The sequence below is a fragment of the Artemia sp. Qi Xiang Cuo genome, chromosome 5 (assembly GCF_049724085.1).
Source record: "Artemia sp. Qi Xiang Cuo chromosome 5, ASM4972408v1, whole genome shotgun sequence".
NCBI lineage: Eukaryota > Metazoa > Arthropoda > Branchiopoda > Anostraca > Artemiidae > Artemia > Artemia sp. Qi Xiang Cuo.
Window position 1 is genome coordinate 16,926,048 of NC_142798.1, and position 13,183 is coordinate 16,939,230.

The window sequence follows — 13,183 nt, forward strand, 5'->3', positions numbered from 1 at the left end:
GTTGAGCTAAATACACCCTTTTAAAAATATGGACACAGATAATAGCGTTTAATGTAGTTTCATGCCTCCTCTAGTTGACCCGAACTAGATAACTTGATACCATTCGCAGAAAAAATCTGTTTACTTTCTTTGATAGCTTGGATACACTTACGCTATTTTGATTAGGTTGAATTTTAAGAGCAGAAGTAGCCCCGAAAGTTTGAACATAATACCCTCAGTCGTTCTTGGGATACTGCTGAGATGCCTTATTGGGAAATAGCATTAACACAGTGCATTTTGATTTAATCTTAAGGCAATATTTACTTTTTAAATATAAAGGCAAAGGGAGGGTGGGCGTGGGAGGGGGATTAGTTTCCCTCCAATCACCTTCGACTATTAAAAATGGCATCAACCCTTTTTATTTGCAATCGAATGAGCCCTTTTCGAAGTTCCTACGACAACTCCTTCAATACGAAGTGCCCTGGTCTAAACACCAACAACAACAACAAAATAATACATTAAACCCACATCGATCTTTACTATAAAATTTCAAGTCTTCCAATCACTTTCGACTATTAAAAAGGGCACTAGCTCTTTCAATTTCCAATCAAATGAGTCCTTTTGAAGTTTCTACGACAAAACTTTCTATAACAGCCTTATATGCCTCCAGGGCATAACTTATAACCTCCGCCTCAGGGTAGTGGGGGAGGGTTGTAAACCTCAAAGACCTAATTTCCAGAACTTTCAACTACGTTAAACAAAATCGCTACCTCAAAATTTTGATTGGATGTGTTTGGGGAAATGGTGGACGTGAGTGGGGCCTTAGTTGCTCTTCAATCGCTTTCAACTATTAAAAAAATCACTAGCCATTTCAATTTCCAATCAAATGAACCCTTTTGAAGTTTCTACGACAGCGCTTTCAATAAAAACCTTATATGTTCCCAGGGCATAACTTACAACCCTTGCCCTGAGGGCTGGGGGTTGTCATCCTCAAAGACCTAATTTTCAGAAATTTCAACTACGTTGAAGAAAATTGCTATCTCAATACTTTGATTGGATGTGTTTGGAGAAATGGTGAGCATGGGAGGGTGGGTAGTTGCCCTCCAATCACTTCCGACTATTATAAAGGGCACTAGCCCTTTCAATTTCCAATCGGATGAGTCCTTTTTGAAGTTTGTAGGGCAATGCTTTCTATAAGAACTTTATATTCCCCAGGGCAAAACTTACAACCCTTGACTTGAGGGCTGTGACGGGATTGTCATCCTCAAAGACATAATTTCTGGACCATTGAACTACGTTGAACAAACTGGCTATCGCACAATTTTTATTGGATGCGTTTGGGGACATGGTGGGCGTAAGAGGGGGGTTACTTGCCATCCAATCACTTTCGACAATTAAAAAGGGCACTGGCTGTTTCAATTTCCTATCGAATGATTACTTTTTGAAGTTTCTACGACAACGCTTTCTAAAAAAAAACCTTATATGCCCCCAGGACCTAATTTATAACCCTTGCCTTGAGGGCTTTGGGGGGAGTGTCATCCTCAAAAACATAATTTCCAGACTTTTTGCCTACGTCGAACAAAATGGCTATCTCAAAATTTTGATTGGATGTGTTTGGGGAAATGGTGGGTGTGAGAGGGATGTAGGTTGTCCTTCAATCATTTTCGACTATTAAAAAGGCCACAAGCTTTTATAATTTCCAGTCGAATGAGCCCTTTTTGAAGTTTCTACAACATCACTATCTATAAAAACCTTATATGCTCCGAGGGCATAACAAATTTCTACGACAAAGCTTTCAATAAAAACCTTATATGCCCCCAGGGCATAACTTACAACCCTTACCCTGAGGGCTGTGGAGCAGTGTCATCCTCTTAGATATGATTTCTGGATCTTTTAACTACTTTGAAAAAAATGGCTATCTCAAAATTTTGATTGGATGTGTTTGGATAAATGGTGGGCTTGGAAGGGGTGATAGTTGCCTTCCAATCACTTTCGACTATTAAAAAGGGCACTAGCCATTTCAATTTCCAATCAGACAAGCGCTTTTTGAAGTTTCTACGACAACACTTTCTATGAAAACCTTATTTGCCCCCAAGGCATAACTTATAACCATAACTTGCCCTGAGGGCTCTTTGGGGTTTGTAATCGTTAAAGACGTATTTTCCAGAACTTTCAACTACGTTGAACAAAATGGCTATCTCAAAATTTTGATTGGATGTGTTCGGGGAAAAGGTGGGCGTGAGAGGGGGTCAGTTGCCCTCAGATCACTGTCGACTATTAAAAAGGGCACTAGCCCTTTGAATTTGAATTAGCCTTAGCCAAATCGAATGAGCCCTTTTTCAAGTTTCTACGACAGAGATTTCAATAAAAACCTTGTACGACCCCAGGGCATAGCTTATAACCCTTGCCATGAAGACTGCGGGGGGAGTGTCCTGCTCAAAGATATAGTTTCCTGAATTTTGAACTGCGTGGGACAAAATGGCTATCTCAAAATTTTTATTGGATGTGTTTGGGGAAATGATGGGCCTGGAAGGAGTGTTAGTTGCCTTCCAATCACTTTCGACTACTAAAAAGGGCACTAGCCATTTCAATTTCCAATCGAATGAGCCCTTTTTGAAGGTTCTACGACAACAAGTTCTATAAAAACCCTATATGCCCGAGGGCATAACTTACATTACTTGCCCTGAGGGCTGTGTGGGAGTGTCCTCCTCAAAAAACATAATTTCTATTTGGAAATCAACTACGCTGAACAAAATGTCTATCTCAAAATTTTGATGGGATGTGTTTCGGGAAACGGTGGGCGTGAAAGGGGGGTTAGTCGGCTTCCAATCACTTTCGACTATCAAAAAGGGCACAAGCCACTCCAATTTTCAATTGAATGAGCCCTTTTCGAAGTTTCTACGACAACTTTTTCGATACGAAATATCCTGCTCTAAAGAAAAAAAAATAATACATTGTGCCAACATCGTTCTTATATGCCCCTAGGGAATAACTTAAAACCCTTGCCCTGAGGGTTTTGGGGAAGTGTCCTCCTCAAAAATATATTTTCTACCTGGAAATCAACTCCGCTGAACAAAATGGCTATCTCAAACTTTTGATTGGATGTGTTTGGGGGAATTATCGGCGTGGGGGAAGGGGGGGCTAGTTGCCCTCCAATCACTTTCGACTATTAAAAAGGGCAATACACACTCCAATGTCCAATCGAATGAGCCCTTTCGAAGTTTCTACGACAACCCCTTCGATACAAAGTGCCTTGATATGGAAAAAAAAAAATACATTGTGCCAACTTCGTTCTATAAAAACCTTACATGCCCCCAGGTCATAACTTACAACCCTTGTCCTTAGGGCTGTGGGGTTGTCATCATCAAAGACCTAATTTCCAGAACTTAAAACTACGTTGGATAAAATGGATATCTAAAAATGTTGATAGGATGTGTTTGGGGAAAAGATGGGCGTGAGAGGGGGGTTACTCGCCCTCCAATCACTTTTGAGCATTAAAAAGGGCACTAGCCCTTTGAATTTCCAATCGAATGAGCTTTTTTGAAGTTTCTATGACAATGCTTTCTATAAAAAACCTTCTATGCCCCCAGGGCATAACTTACAACACTTGCCCTGAGGGCTGTGTGGGAGTCCAAAACATAATTTCTATCTGGAAATCAACTACGCTGAACAAAATGGTTATCTCTAAATTTTGATTGGATGTTTTTTGGGAAATCGTGGGCGTGGAAGGGGTGTTTGTTATCTTCCAATCACTTTCGACTATTAAAAAGGGCACAAGCCACTCCAATTTCCAATTGAATGAGCCCTTTTCGAAGTTTCTACGACAACATCTTCGATACGATGTATCCTGCTCTAAAGGAAAAAAAAATAATACATTGTGCTAACATCGTTCTTATATGCCCCCAGGGCATAACTTAAATCTCTTGTCCTGAGGGTTGTGGGGGAGTGTCCTCCTCAAAAAGATATTCTTTATCTGGAAATCAACTACGCTGAACAAAATGGCTATCTCAAAATTTTGATTGGATGTGTTTGGGGGAATGATGGGCATGGGAGTGGGGCTAGTTGCCCTCCAATCACTTTCGACTATTAAAAAGGGCACTAGCCACTCCAATTTCCAATCGAATGAGCCGTTTTCGAAGTTTCTACTACAAATTCTTCGATACGAAGTGCCCGGGTATGGAAAAAAAAACATTGTGCCAACATCGTTCTTTACTTAGGCAGCGCGATCGCGCTGCCTATGATGAGGTTTTTGGTCATGGTAATACCAATGGTGTACTTTTTGTTTCGTTCCGACACCATTTTTTGGGGTTTCAGGTTTTTTAAAATACTTATATTTTTTTCTCGAAATAACATTTTCCTATTTACACTAGTGAAGATTAATAGTTACCATTTCTGGCTATTATGGGTCGTGGTTCGTTCTTTACTAGGCTGAAGCTACTGTTCCAATCATGATTTTGGGTTGATTAGCCCCTCAAATTTAAAGTGCCAAGGCAAAAGATGTTTTTCACAGTAGTATACAGTTTGGAAGATTTCTCTTAGAACTAAGATTGGGGTGCTAGGTCACGCTTTTGACGAGCGAAGGAATACAGGCGTCCAAAAAGTATTATGGTTGGTACTCCAGTTAGGACCAAATTAACAGTAGAATGTTCTCAAATGGCATAGAAAGATCATTTGAACAGATTAAAAGGAAATGGGAGCTTCGTGGGATAGAGTCAAGCAACCCCTCCCCCGAAATTGTAGTCAAAGCGTAGTTTTTGTAAAACCCTGACTTGTAAAAGCGCAACAAAAATATATATAAGATAGTTTTTAAGCGTTTTTAATTTTTTTTTAAACCGCTCCACCTCCCACTGCAAAAAAAGACCTTTTCCCCGAACAAAAATCCTGGGTACGCCCTTGTACTCAAGTGAAACTCTACGTGTGAGGAATGAAACTGAGCTAGGTGGCTTACTTCTACGAAGAGTTTTTAATCTTAGTTAGTTGATTAAGAAAATAATTAAATATTGATTTCATTAACCTTAGTAATCAACTTTATGATGTTAAGATTTGAAAGATATCGGACTATGATTTGACTATGAAAAATTATCAATAACGGAAGACCAGTCCTAAATGTTTGCCGGTTTTCATTTGTGAATTTATCTCAAGAAGTTTTTGTTTTTATTGGGAATTTTTAAACGCAACTTATTCACTGTATAGTTAGAGGCTATATTTTATTGGTCCAAAGGGTTTGTGACTGAGGGCACCCTTCAATGAGATGTGCGAGGGAAAAGGTTAAAAACTAATGGTTGTACTTTCAAACAGTTCGTGGTAACGAACTGTAAGTAAGGAGCGACCCGGCTCAATGTAACCGAAACTCTAGAAAACGGGTTTTTGATACCAATAGATATATCAAAAGAATGAGATTTCAATGCTGATTTAAAATATATAACTTTCATCAAGTTTAGTGCTACCCATCAAAAGTTACGCGCCTGAGAAAATTTGCCTGATTTTCAAAAAAAGGGGGAAACACCCCCTAAAAGTCATAGAACCTTAATGAAAATCACACCATCAGATTCAGCGTATTAGAGAGCCCTACTGTAGAGGTTTCAAGCTCCTATCTGCAAAAATGTGGAATTTCACATTTTTTTGCCAGAAGAAATATCACGGATGCGTGTTTATTTGTTTTTTTTTTTTCCCAGGGGTGATCGTATCGACCCAGTGGTCCTAGAATATCGTGGGAGGGCTCATTGGAACGGCAATTAAAAGTTCTAGTTCCCTATTTAAGTGACCAAAAAAATGGAGGGCAACTAGGCCCCCTCCCACGCTTATTTTTTTCCCAAAGTCACCCGATCAAAATTTTGCGATAGTCATTTTGTTCAGCATGGTCGAAAATATGATAAATATGTCTTTTAGGATGACTTAATCCCCCGAAGTACCCAGAGGGAGGGCTAAAAGATATGAAATTTACCCAATGTTAAAATTTTGTTTTGGTTATTCGGAAGTATACAGAATTTTTCTGGAGGTTTTTTTTCTGCTTGTGGGTGGGAAGGGGGGGTCGGGGGTTATGTTGGAGGATCTGTTCATGAAGGAAGTTTTCATGGGGGAAGGGAAATTGCCATGAAGGGGGCGCCGGACTTGCCAGCATTATTTATTGGTTATTGGGAAGTATACAACCATTTTCAGGAAGGATTTTTTCTGGAGGGGGGGGGGGCTAGAGGAGGGGGTTACTCTGAGAATATTTCCGTGGAGGATGTTTCTTTGGGGTAAGGGACATTTCTATGAAGGGGGCGCCAGATTTCCAAGCATTATTAAAAAAACGATCAGCAATTAAATAAAAAAAAACAATTTTTTTCAACTGAAATTTAAGAAGGAATATTAGAACTTAAAACGAACAGAAATTATAACGTATGTGAGGGGGTTCTCCCCCAAGTCAATACCTCGCTCTTTTCGCTACAGTTTTTTTAGTGCTTTCAAAAGAGCTATCTATTCTAATTAAACGGACTTTGTGATTCTGGTTTTTGTGAATAAAATTTTTTTTAACTTTTACCTTAAATAGCTTCGTTTTTACTAAGGGGAGAACCCCATAATATACGTAATAAAATATACGTAATAAGAAAAAAACAATAAAAAAACAAGCGATATGGCTCAATAATAATCGAAACTTGTAAAAACGGAATTTTGATGTCAATAAATGTTTTAAAAGAATGGGTTTATAATGCTGATTCCAAATATATAAATTTTATTAAGTTTAGTATTACTCATCAAAGGCTACGAGCCTGAGAAAATTTACTCGATTTTTTAAAGAGGGGGAAACATCCCCTACAAGTGAAAGAATTTTAATGAAAATCACACCGTCAGATTCAGCGTATCAGAAAACCCTATTACATAGGTTTCAAGCTCATATCTGCAAAAATCTGCAACTTTGTATTTTTTGCCAGAAGAAAAATATACGAATATAGAAGTTAGTTACGTAAGTTAATTTGTAAAGACATCCATTTAGCAAAAGAAAAGTAAAATTTTTATGCAAATAAAAGCTGCATTAACTAAAAAACGATCAGAAATTAAAAAAAACGAGTTTTTTAAACTGAAAGTAAGGAGCGACATTAAAACCTAAAACGAACAGAAATTATTCCATATATGAAAGGGGTTGTCTCCTCCTCAACGCCTCACTCTTTACGCTAAAGTTTGAATCTGTCTCACAATTTTATTTTTTAAAAAAATAAAAAAATTTAGAGTAAAGAGCGAGGCGTTGAGGGGGGGACAGCCCCTGTCATATACGGAATAATTTCTGTTCGTTTTAAGTTTTAATGTCGCTCCTTACTTTCAGTTTAAAAAACTTGTTTTTTTTTATTTAATAAAGAAAAGGTTCGATATGTTGCTAATTGCTGTCTTTTACAAAAACATCCGCTGATCTCCTTCTGAACGGTGTTACCAAATTCCTGATGCAAGATAGCATTGCCAGCAAATATGTTCAAAAGCCATCATTATGATGGCTTTTATATATAAATGGTGTTATATAATGTTGTTATATAAATAAGAACATGTAATGACGGGTATTTTTGAAAACCTTGCAGAATCATAACCAGGATAAGTTGATTAGGACAATGGAACCGTGGCTAATTTATAAATAATTCGCTTTTTCTGTCAATATTCATGATAAAGGAAGATTGGCTTTCAGGAATATATTTGTAACTGGAGTAACTTATTCGGGTTTTCTGTCTGTTCCTGTAAAAAAAAGATTCGACAACAGTGTCGTAATTTCATCAAATCCTGGGGTGAGGGGGGGAGAAGTTGGAGCCAATTTTCCCAAAACGAGTGAAAATGACAATGAAAAATGAGCCTTATAGTTCCAAAAGGAACATATATACTGAAGATAACTGACCCGTTCCTCTTTATGCTTGAAGTATGTAGGTTTATCTTAATTTTGACAAGATTTTTGAAGAAACTGAATTTCAGCAGACGAGGGGGGAGGGCAAGCTGCACCCTTCTGATGACTATACTTTAAAGCCTGGATTTTGAAAAAAAAATTCATGTGAATGATGCCACGGTTATATGCATTTAAAGAACAAAAAAGATACACGATAGCGTGGCCCAGAATAAGTTGGGAACCACTAGATGATCATTATCCGTCATCCTAATTTTTGTCGTATTTGATCCATCAAATGAACATCCACATGCAAATCAGCAAGTTACATCCTGTGCAGAGGCGGTTTTAGGGGAGGGACAGAGGGTGCAGTTGCCCCGGGCACAAACATTTTAGAAGCGCAAAATTTCAAATGAATAATCTAACAGTTATAATCATTTTTTTTATCAATAAAATAGAGGACGCAGTTAATAAATGAAAAAAATAATAAGATTAATCAATTAATAAAATACAAATAAATTAAAAAATAATGATTAAATTAAGATAATTAATAATCATTTAATAATTTGAATAATAAATAAGAAAAATAATTAATTGATTAATTGAAAGTAATTTTGCTGATTAATGAAAATTTGACCTGAAAATTTTATGGGAGACAGGGAGGAGGATTTCTAATCAAGATTTGGCCCCGGGCGCAAGAGAGGCCACTGATCTGTTGTAAGGCATGACAGTAACGCCTCCGATTATGATAAACATGTATTCTGATTAACCTTTAATGTATTTGCTTTATATAAGTAAACATCTTCATTATGAAGAAAAGTAGACAGATATGAGCTGCTTAGAATCTTAATGGACTAATTCGGTTTTTTATTTTTTCTTAGATTTTAACGTCACAGGAATAATATCGCAAGAGATGGCCAAGAACCGCCACTGATTCCGCCACTGATAGCATTAAGACTGTCCATATTTTCCGAAACTAGATCTCTAGTTTCTCAACCTAGTCAAATTTTGCTGCGAATAAGTTGAATAAAATCAACCTCGATAACATGCAAAAATTCGTTATGCGTGCGTGAGATTCCGCAAATTTGGCTGCATTTGTGCAGCTCGGTGCAAACCCTGCACTGTAATTTTGAATTCTGCACCTGGTGAGAGTCGAGCATTTTTATATCTTTGTCCCACAAAACATGTCTCCTCCTTTTTGCGTATCTATATTTGCAAAGTAAAAAAAGTTTAAAATCTAATTAAAAAGTGCTCTAGAATTCTACAATTAGTGTTAATCCGGCTCGGTCTTAGCGCCAATTTGACGTCCAACACCTATATTGTTTTTCACCAAAATCTCTAGCAAATTTATTTAATATTTCATGTTTCATTTTTAAATACTTTAAACTTAATTTATGAGTTGAATATTAACTATTTAAATTATTTTTTTTTCCAATATATCAGTTTTGTGTTAAAATTGAAGCGATTTCTTTCTACAACAGAAAATTTGCGAGAAATGATAGAGGTATAAAGCATAGCCTATAGGCGTTCATTTCTTTTGAAATTTAATTGATTTTTTTTCGTTAGAGGGGGCTATTCTACTGGAGGAAGATAAACAGGATTCCCAGGTTCAGCGAAACTGCTATACTTGCTTAGGTAAAAACTTGTAAAAACACATTAAAACTTTGGCATTTTCAGCCAAAATTTATGATCTCTGCTCATTCATCGACTGATCGAACTTAAAGGGTAGGGGTAGAGATCCTCTTGTAAACGGTGCATCTGAGTGTCACAGGATTAGGCATCTGAGTGTTTGCAGGATTAGGAGCAGGAATACGTTAGTGAGTAAGGAGTAACTTATGCTAGTCCTTCTGCAAACAATAGTAGGCTATTAGCGGGAAATCATTTCTTAACATTTTAAATCATTCATTTAGCTATTCTAAGCATTTTTGTGAAAAAGAATACTGGTGTTCAGCATCAGGGCAACACTGAAATTGAATAGGAATATGACTAGCAAAAGCAAGACTAAAGATAGGCAAGATTAATGCCCTAAAACTTGTTGGTAGAAAGTGTGCTTTAAATATAATTGATTTACGTTTATTTATTGACGTCATTGATTAATACGTCATGGATTGACGTATTTTTTAGAACCAATCACGCTACTCCTTTAGCAGATTTCAGGAAGCAAAGCGAAATAAACCTGCCTTTTAAAAACATTATTTGAAAAAAACTACGTTTTCTAAAGAGTTAAAGAGGCTGAGTCACAAGTTCGAACCTTAAAACGTACAGGGATTAGGAGGTACAGTTGGGGGGCTGCCGCCCCCAAACTTCCGCTTTCGCAGTTTTTAAATAAAAAAACAAGTTTTTTAAACTCAAAGTAAGGAGCGACATTAAAACTTAAAACGAACAGAAATTATTCCGTATATGAAAGGGGCTGTGCCCTCCTCAACGCCTCGCTCTTTACGCTAAAGTTTGACTTTCTCACAACTCTGTTTTTTAAACAATAAAACTTTAGCGTAAAGAGCAAGGCGTTGAGGAGGGCACAGCCCCTTTCATACACGGAATAATTTCTGTTCGTTTTAAGTTTTAATGTCACTCCTTACTTTCAGTTTAAAAAACTTGTTTTTTTTTATTTAAATGCTGCAAAAGTGCGGGGTTTGGGGGCGGCTGCCCCCCAACAGTACCTCCTAATCCCTGTACGTTTTAAGGTTAGAACTTGTGACTCAGCCTCTCAAACTCTTTAGAAAACGTAGTTTTTTTCAAATAATTTCTACACTTTTTGTACAGTTTATTACTTATTATTGCTTGACTAACTTTTAGCTGATCGTGTCAGGAGTTAAAGTTGGGGGGCTGCTGCCCCCCAAACGCCCCGCTCTTGAAGATTCTTGTGTTAAGGCTTTTAATTCCTGAATACTCAAATCAAATGCACAGTAAGATTTTCTTTTTTCAACTTGTCTTCGAGCATGCGGGTATACGGCATGTTATCAAAGCAGTGGAGACTTACCTGTAACCTGAAGGCCGACTGTGATATTCTTCTGGAGACGCCTGTTGAGCCGAAGGATTTAATAGATTGGATTTAAAAAAGAAACTGAGTTTCTTTTTTAAACTTTAAATTCAATATATAAAAAATTTCCTCTGACAGGGAATCGAACCCGGGTCTTCCGCCTGACAGTCAGAAGTAGCGACACTGTACCACAGACACACTTGTTATATTATTTTTAGTCTCTGCAATCTATTTTTGACGGAAACAAATCCCCACAAAACTTGATATTTGGTTCTTGGAAAACAGAGAAGGAGTGGTCGGATCGAGCTGAAATTTTGAGGATAAGCTCCCATGCCCCAGGAAAGCTTGTCCTCTAAATTTGAGCCTGATCGGACAACGTTAAAGGGGGGCTGTGGTGGTAAAATTAACATGGGCTCTTATAGGAAAACGAGGTTTTTTGTAAATGTAAATTCGGGGAAAAATTTTTCGGTTTGAAAATATCAAAAGGCCCTAACAGGTCGAATTCCGCTTCAAGTGAGTCCTCATTCACCCGGATCCGTTGTGAACTGTGGCCTCTAGGCGTGGCTAATAAAAAAAGAGAAATGAACATTAAGTGGCTATGTCTGATTTTTGGAAAACAGGGAAGGAGTGATCGGATTGAGCTAAAATTTCGAGGATAAGCTCCCGGGCCCTAGGAAAGCTTAACCTCTAAATTTCAGCCCGACCGGACAACATTAAAGGGGGGCTGTGGTGGGAGGGTCGAAACTTCCGGCCCACTTTTACCCATGAAGATAAAGTTGGAGGGGGGGTGAAATTTTTCACGTTTCTTAGCTTGAGCTTGGGCTACAAAATGCGATCACCGCCGTCTCTCTGCGACCTCTAGGACCGGAAATCGCTCAAAATTGTGATGGGTCGCCTCTTTAAAGAGGCACAAGTGTGCCTCCTTGATGATTGTTTCTCCTGTGTTCATTTGTGAAGTTTCAAGCCAATAAAAAGGGAGAAAAAAAGTTAAGTTCCACCTGATTGGTTAGCTACTTGAAATTCTAAGCCAGTTAAAAGAACAAAACTGCCGAGTCACTAGATTTTTTACAATGGGTCCCTCTGCTTCTCTGTGTGGCTCAGTAATGTATCTCCATCGTAAATTTTTAGCTAATTTTCTGAAATTGCAATTTTAGGTTGAATCATGGTGCTATATTTGTTATTATGGAATTGTTATATGTGAGGAATATTGGGTTTTATGGAGACTCAATGGCGGAGCAGATTTCGGCTAAATTGCTTGAGATATTCGATCATGAGTCAGAGCAAATTGTACCAGATTGTCCAACCCTTGGGGATAGACCTTTATGGAACTTGATCATGCCTGGACCGTCAAGCGCCAATGCACCCCCGGAACAACCACCCCCACTTCAAAGACAAGATGATGTAATTCCTGTAAGTTTTAATATAATTCTTTGTTTTTCTTTTTTGGTTTTATACAAACTTTATATGTTGATTATGTTGCTATAATAATTGTAATAATAATAATAATAATAATATTATTATTTAGCTATATTAGACTGGTTATTCGAGCAATTAGAAATACGGTTTTACATAGTTTTGACCCCTCGGTTCTTAGGTCCATATTCTCTTTTCATTAGGTTGTTTTTAGGAACCTGTTAGCATTATCCTAATAGGACCTTTGACGTCTTTTGGTCCCACTTTAATTAAATCCTTTACTGGGTTGCAGCTACTGCTGCAACTAAGATGTTAGATATACCTTTTTCAAATTTAGATTATTCAAATGATGTGAATGACCACATTCGAGGCTTTGAGAGTTCAGCCTTTAAATATAAGGAATGTTAAGAAAATTAAAGATCCATTCATATTCAAATTTTACTATTACCAAGATTTAATTAGCACTAATTTCGGGAATCAGTCGAAACCAAAACCCGTTCCCAGTAGAAACTCAAGCCCGTTCACAATATAGATCTCGCTAAATCCAGCCAAAACTGATGTTTGAACTGTTTGAACTTAGTCAATGATGAGCTAATCTTATATTTCTTCTTGCTGGGATTGTTATGGAGACGCTTTCGCGTAATTTATTCATCGGAATCAAATTCCTAGCTGGCCCAGCAAATCAGAGTTTTTCATAGAATTTTCTGATGGGCTAATAACAGAACCTTATCCAGATAGCCTAGAGAAAAAAACTTTGAACAAAAATTGAATATTAAATGCAGCAGGGCCTGGAATTTGATGCCGATGATGGGATTTTGTAAAAGGGTCTCCATAACAGTTCAAACAAGAAGATGAAGACAATAAAAGGAAAAGTGGAATAAAAAAGAAATGAAAAAATGGGACAACTGCTACTGAAGTTCGTCAGAGCTCAAGAACATTTATACAAGAGAAAAAAGAACTGTATAAGATCT

The 13,183-nt window shown here is 37.5% G+C and overlaps 1 long non-coding RNA gene across 1 annotated transcript in view; it reads left to right on the top strand.

Annotated features, from left to right (window-relative positions):
• The window catches only part of LOC148951873 (uncharacterized), a 36,703-nt gene that overhangs the window by 22,398 nt on the left and 1,122 nt on the right, over positions 1-13,183 (top strand). Inside the window, exon 2 of the long non-coding RNA XR_016141777.1 lies at positions 11,954-12,209. This is a non-coding gene — a long non-coding RNA (uncharacterized LOC148951873). The remainder of the gene's footprint in view (positions 1-11,953; positions 12,210-13,183) is intronic.